Source organism: Charadrius vociferus, unplaced genomic scaffold (genome assembly GCF_000708025.1).
Source record: "Charadrius vociferus isolate BGI_N301 unplaced genomic scaffold, ASM70802v2 scaffold72, whole genome shotgun sequence".
In the NCBI taxonomy this organism is placed as follows: domain Eukaryota; kingdom Metazoa; phylum Chordata; class Aves; order Charadriiformes; family Charadriidae; genus Charadrius; species Charadrius vociferus.
In genome coordinates this window covers 1872538-1878300 of record NW_009647830.1, presented here as the reverse complement: position 1 = coordinate 1878300, position 5763 = coordinate 1872538, and positions in this window count along the sequence as shown.

The window sequence follows — 5763 nt, the reverse complement described above, 5'->3', positions numbered from 1 at the left end:
CACATCCCCAGTCCAAGGGAGAACATTGGGGCTGCATCCTTATTGCCTGAGACTGGTTGAGTTCAGATGGCTGAGGGTTGACCGAGCTGATTTTTCATTGTAGTCAGCACATGACCTGAAGGGAGGTCTTTGCTGAGTTGTCTGGGACTACCTTCAGCAGAGAAAAAGGTTCAAGAAAGCCAAAGAGACCAGAGCTGAAAACTCTAGCCGAACACGAATAGCATCAGGGTACAGGCAGGCTGTCGGGCATGTTAAGAAATACTGCCTGTAACTGGTGGGACTCCTCTGAAGAGTGGGATCCTCTCATCCTGGGCACTCACTGAGATGCCTGGGCAGACACTATGCAGCCTGGACTGAAGAAATAGCATAGATGGCTCTCTTTAGCAGGAGCTAGTGTCGTTTTGGGTCAAATGGTCTCACTAAGGGGAAGGACTTTTTACTAGGGCATGTAGTGACAGGACGAGGGGGACTGGCTATAAACTGGAAGAGGGCAGGTTTAGATTAAACATTAAGAAGAAGTTTTTCACTTTAAGGGTGGTAAGGCACTGGAACAGGTTGCCCAGAGATGTTATGGAGGCCCCATGGCTGGGGGTGTTCAAGGCCAGGTTGGATGGGGCCTTAGTCAGCCTGGTCTAGTGGGAAGTGTCCCTGCCTATGGCAGGGAGGTTGGAACCCGATGATCTTCAAGGGCCTTTCCAACCTAAACCATTCTATGATTCTATGATTCTATGAAATAATAAGTTTGAGAGACCTCTTCAGAAGACATGCTCAAATACATTTATTTTGTAAGTACCTGATTTCTGCAGGTCTCTGGTTGAAGTCTCGGGCAGCCCATCTGACAGTCTGGGATCTGCTCTCAGGCACTCCTGAATGGCTGTGTCTTCTCAGTAGCTTTGGGAGCGCCATGGGATTTGGGATGTGGCAGGACCAGTGGTGAGACCTTCCCTGACCCATGCCCTCTGTGAGCCAGGAGAGCAAACAGTCAGCAACAAAAAGGATTCGGGCTTTTGTGAGGAATAGGACATGCGCCTCAATAGCCCAGACTGGCACTTTTCACCCTCCCGCTCCCCGTTAGCCAGGGCTGGGCTGTGGGGAGCACCGTGCAGGGCTGGCAGGGGGTAGCCCAGCCACCCTCCAAGGAGCCCATGGCCCCACTTAGTATTGGCCATCTCCACCAAGGTGTGTCTCACAAGCAGTGCAGACAGATCACAGATGGTCTTGTGCCAAAACCAGGTATAAGCCCTTAAAGCGTCCCCAGCATCCCTCCCCACCCGCTTTTTACAAATCACAGCACAAAGCCTTCTGAACATCATTCCACTCCCAGAATATAAAAATGAATATTTCTACTAAGAGTCAATAGACTTTTCTTTTCAGTGGTGAGTGGGGTTTTTTTCTTTCTTTCTTTTTTCCTGGGTGATTCCCCTCAAAAGCTTACCAGCACCTCCTGGCAGGGTAAGTTTTACACCAATGTATGCAGTGCCAGAGGGAGGCCAAAAGTCTACCGAACACTTCAAAGAAATGAACAAACAAGCAGGCACAGACATGCTGGGCAGCCCCTGTTTCCACTGGGGCAGCAACATATGTCTTATCAAAAGGAAATCCTGCGTATGACCTTTCACATTTCACAGCCTCGCTCCCCAAATTTATGGGAAGCAGACAGCTACACCCAGTTTTGACTTCAGCGTGCATTTCACGTCTAATTGCACCCCATGCCTATTCCCAGCTGACAGCAAACCTCAAACCACGGGGCGAATCCCCGTGCGCACAAAGAGGCGTTGGAAGTTAAATTGCCCTTCTGGGATGGGCGCCCACCAGCAGGTGAGATTTTTCCAGCCGTCAGTTCAGCTCAGGGGGCACGCAGCGCTTGCCCTTCTGAAGCTGCCGATATCTAGCAGGATTCCTCCCTGCATCACCAATTTTCCTCCAGTTAAGGTCTGGAGCTTTCTGAGTGTCTGAGACAGTCCAGTGAGAGAAGTGCTCATCCAGTCTTGCTTTTAAATAAATACTTCCTACCAAACCATAAAAAGGAGGAAGCAATGTTGCCAGACAAATACACAAAACAATACAAGAGGCCTGGCTGGACATACTTATTTTTGTTGTTAAAATACGTAACTGGACAATAGCCATGGCAAGCTTCAACCCAAGTAATACAAAACAGGTTGTATGTTTATGTGAAGACATTGATAAAAGGTCAGGGAACGTATTTTTAAACATTTTTTAATATAGATGTCTATAAAATCACAAGTGGTCTGCAGAAGATGAACTGGGAATGGTTATTTATTGTTCCTCATAAAAGGAGAACTAGGAGGCACCCAAAGAAATTTTTGGCAAGCAGGCAAGCAAAAGAAAGTACTTTTTCATGCAGTCAAATGAGTAAAATGCAGCCATGTAAACTATGAAACTCATTGTCACACGTTGTTGTGGACACTGGGAGTATAAACAGGTTCAAAAGAGCATGAAGCCTAGATCTGACAATGCCTTTAAAGGATTTTTGAGCGGGTGCAGCTTCCAACTCCTGAAATCTATAAAGTGCAGATTTCTATAACCTGGGAGAGTATACCAGGGGAAAAATCACTCCATACGTCATCTTTATTATGATGTTTTCCTTAGACAGGGAGAAGATACTGAGTGAGGTGGGCCCTTGGTTTGGTCTGCTTGTGGAGGCTCTTAATCAATTATGTTCTTAATTAGATATATTGGTTTTGTCCCTGGCAAGCCGTACATCCTATGAGGTGCTCGTTCAGACTCAGAAGTCTAGTGTATGGCTGGAAGGACACAGGGCTGCTCAGCATGGGTCTTGTCGCAGACACCAGCTGGGATTTTGGAGAACATTGTGCACGCCCAGACTCTGCCACAGACTCCTTGTCTGGGTCGTTTAGAAATCTTTGCTAAATGAGAGTAGTTTCCTCTTTGTCTGTCGTGGGATTTTGACTACAAAGCTTCGTGGGGAGGGCGTATGGACTATACACAGAACCTAGCATAGTGGGGCCTCTGCAGCCTCGTTGGATACAACTAATTTAAGAAGCAAGAGGACATTGAAAGGAGAGAAACCACTCTAGCTTCTTCCCCTGATGGGAGGAGGGTGGAAGGTGGGAAGAGAAGACTCTTACCACAGGGGCCTCACACTTTGTTAGGTCGGTGTTGCTTTCCCAGCAGTACGGAAGAGGTTGCCACATCAGAGAAAGGAGTCTGCACAGTTTCAGGCCAAAATGAGCTCATCGGCAGCAGTTAGCGTGACAGAGTGCTCACCCATCAGCAAAGATTACAAATATTTTTAATTCCACATTGTGACTCATGTTCTGTCCTTCAGTCGCTTATTTATGTTGCTGGGTAAATAGCAGTTAAAAGAGGAAATTTTTACCTTGCATTTCCAAAGAATTCTTGTTTTTTGAAGGTATTGAATTAATTGGAAAGATATTGCCTGTTGCAGTCTGGCAATTCATGCCCCTGCCCTGGCCACTGTGCTCAGGGGGCTGGAGCTCTCCCAGTCTTCAGGGAGCGGGGTCAGGCAGCGGCACCAGGAGCCAACAACTTACTGAGTTTGCTTGAGGTTTTGTTAGGAAGCCAAGCTTGCACAGATCTAATCTGGTTGATCTTGATGTTTTGGCCATTGTTTCCAGTTTATGATGAAAACTTCCATGTAAAGAGTTATTTAACTCCATGAAAACCACAGTGAGGTTTGCTGGCCATCCCCGTAATGGTGACCAGTTAAAAAATATCGCCGTAATTTCCAAAATCTGTTTTGCCAAGCAGATGACACTTGCTTGTCCCAAGAGTAGTTTTGTACAAACAGTGTTTAACTCCCTCTAGTACAGTCTCTTCTCATGGGGAAGCTGTAGAGCATTATGCTACCTGAGACTGGGAAGAGAGAACACATTTCAAGCTGTGCTTTCCTCACGAAACAAAGCTAGCCATGTTAACCCCACTGTCACTTTGGGCCCCATAAATCCACAGATTGACTAGTGGTCTGTCGGACAAGTGCGGATGACATGAAGCCAAGTTGCACCATGTGCAGGCTGATTGCCCACTGAGGCTCAGTCCCAGCCATGAGTGGAGGATGAACCAAGGAACAAGACAAGCAAGGCACCCTGAAGTCCAGGCTGGAGCCTTGCTTTGCAGTGTTGAGACTGAACATGGCCAGAAGTTGAACCTCAATATTATGAGCCTGAAACCAAACTGTTCCAACAATGCCAGGGACTTTCAGGATCTGCTCAGCCTCATCCAGCGCCGCTCTTGCTGTCTGCCGCAGTAGCTTAGCTTGTTACCCAGGAAATTCCTTTTGTAAGGGTAGCATGGGAACCCTTAAGAAAGAAAGACTGCATTTGCAACATTAGACCAGATTTTCTGGTCTTATCTCCTCAGAAATCTACTGCTGTGGAGTGGTGACACCTAATGGTAGGGACACAATGCAAGACACAGATACAGCAGGGGTGCAACTGAGCTAAAAGAACTGTGTCACTCTTCATGGATACGAAGTAAATGTCGGGATATCTTATACAACTTACACCCCCAACTGCTCAGAATTTTAATGCAATGTTTCCTTTTCAGTCTTCACTATCGCAATGCAATGTGTTAGTAAGATCTTCCTATGGAGACTTCATTTCACGTTCTGGTATATCCTAGCCCTTTCCCCCCTCCTGTGTTATCCTCTGCTCTGCTGACTCGGGCCTACCCTTTTTATTAAACCCTGCAATTTGTAGCTTGTCTCAGAGCAGCTTGTTCAGATTAGACTTGCCTAGGGGCTAGTTTAAATTGCTCACATGACTTCTCGTAAGAAACATTACACACATGTTAAATTCATGAGCCAAAGTAGGCTTGTGTGTGGAGAGCGCTCTCCATTTCCTTTTGCTCTTTCCAGGTGGCTTTTTCCTCATCTTTCCACACTTTTCCAACATTCCCCTTTGCCTCCCCCCACCCTCCTTCCATGCCTTTGTATTGAAACAAAGAGAATCTCATCTCTGTACAACGAGATACAGCAATCCAGTCTGACTATTTAAATATTCAGGATTGGGACCTGTTCCTATAAAACCCATTTGTAGGTAATTGTAATACAGTATGCAAACAGAGCTGAAATGTGGGAAGGGAGCAGAGGGACCCATTCACGTATGCAGTGCATTAGTACACGAAGGAGGCATTTTTGCCTCCGGTTCTGGAAAGCACAAAGCAAGAGTGGTTGTTCCAGCTTAAATTTTGTTTCAGATTGCCCTGTATTGCTCTCAGTGCAGAAAATAGCAGCTTTCTGCAGTCCTCCTCTCAGGACAATCCCAACACGCCTTCTAGAGCTGAGAGCAGGACTCCGGCCACTTTGATTACTGGGGTACCTTTCCAGCAAAGAGCATCCCTAGAGGGTCACAAACACCCACTTATGGCTTTGTTACTCTGCTATGTCAGGAATACAGCTGCCTTCTAACTCTGGCTTCTTCTAGCTCTTTGCTGGAAGGTTAGCAGGTGGTCACTATGCTGGTACAGGCAGACAGGTTTGTTTGGCTTGGAGGTGAGCATCTACAAAACAAAAGCACTCTCTGTGTGTCTGAGACGGTTGTCCTGATTTGAGGTAAAACAGAATCAATTTTCTGTTCAGTAATTCTACTTCTTAGCTAAGCCTCTTCTAACTACTGAAATTAACAGCATATTGTGCAGAAACTGTTCGCTCTCAGAGTGATAAGACCTATGTTTATAGTTGATGCCAAGGAATGGTATGCAGAGCGGCTCTTGCTTAGACTTATTGCTGTAACACCCAAGGCCAGTTAACTTGGTTATTTG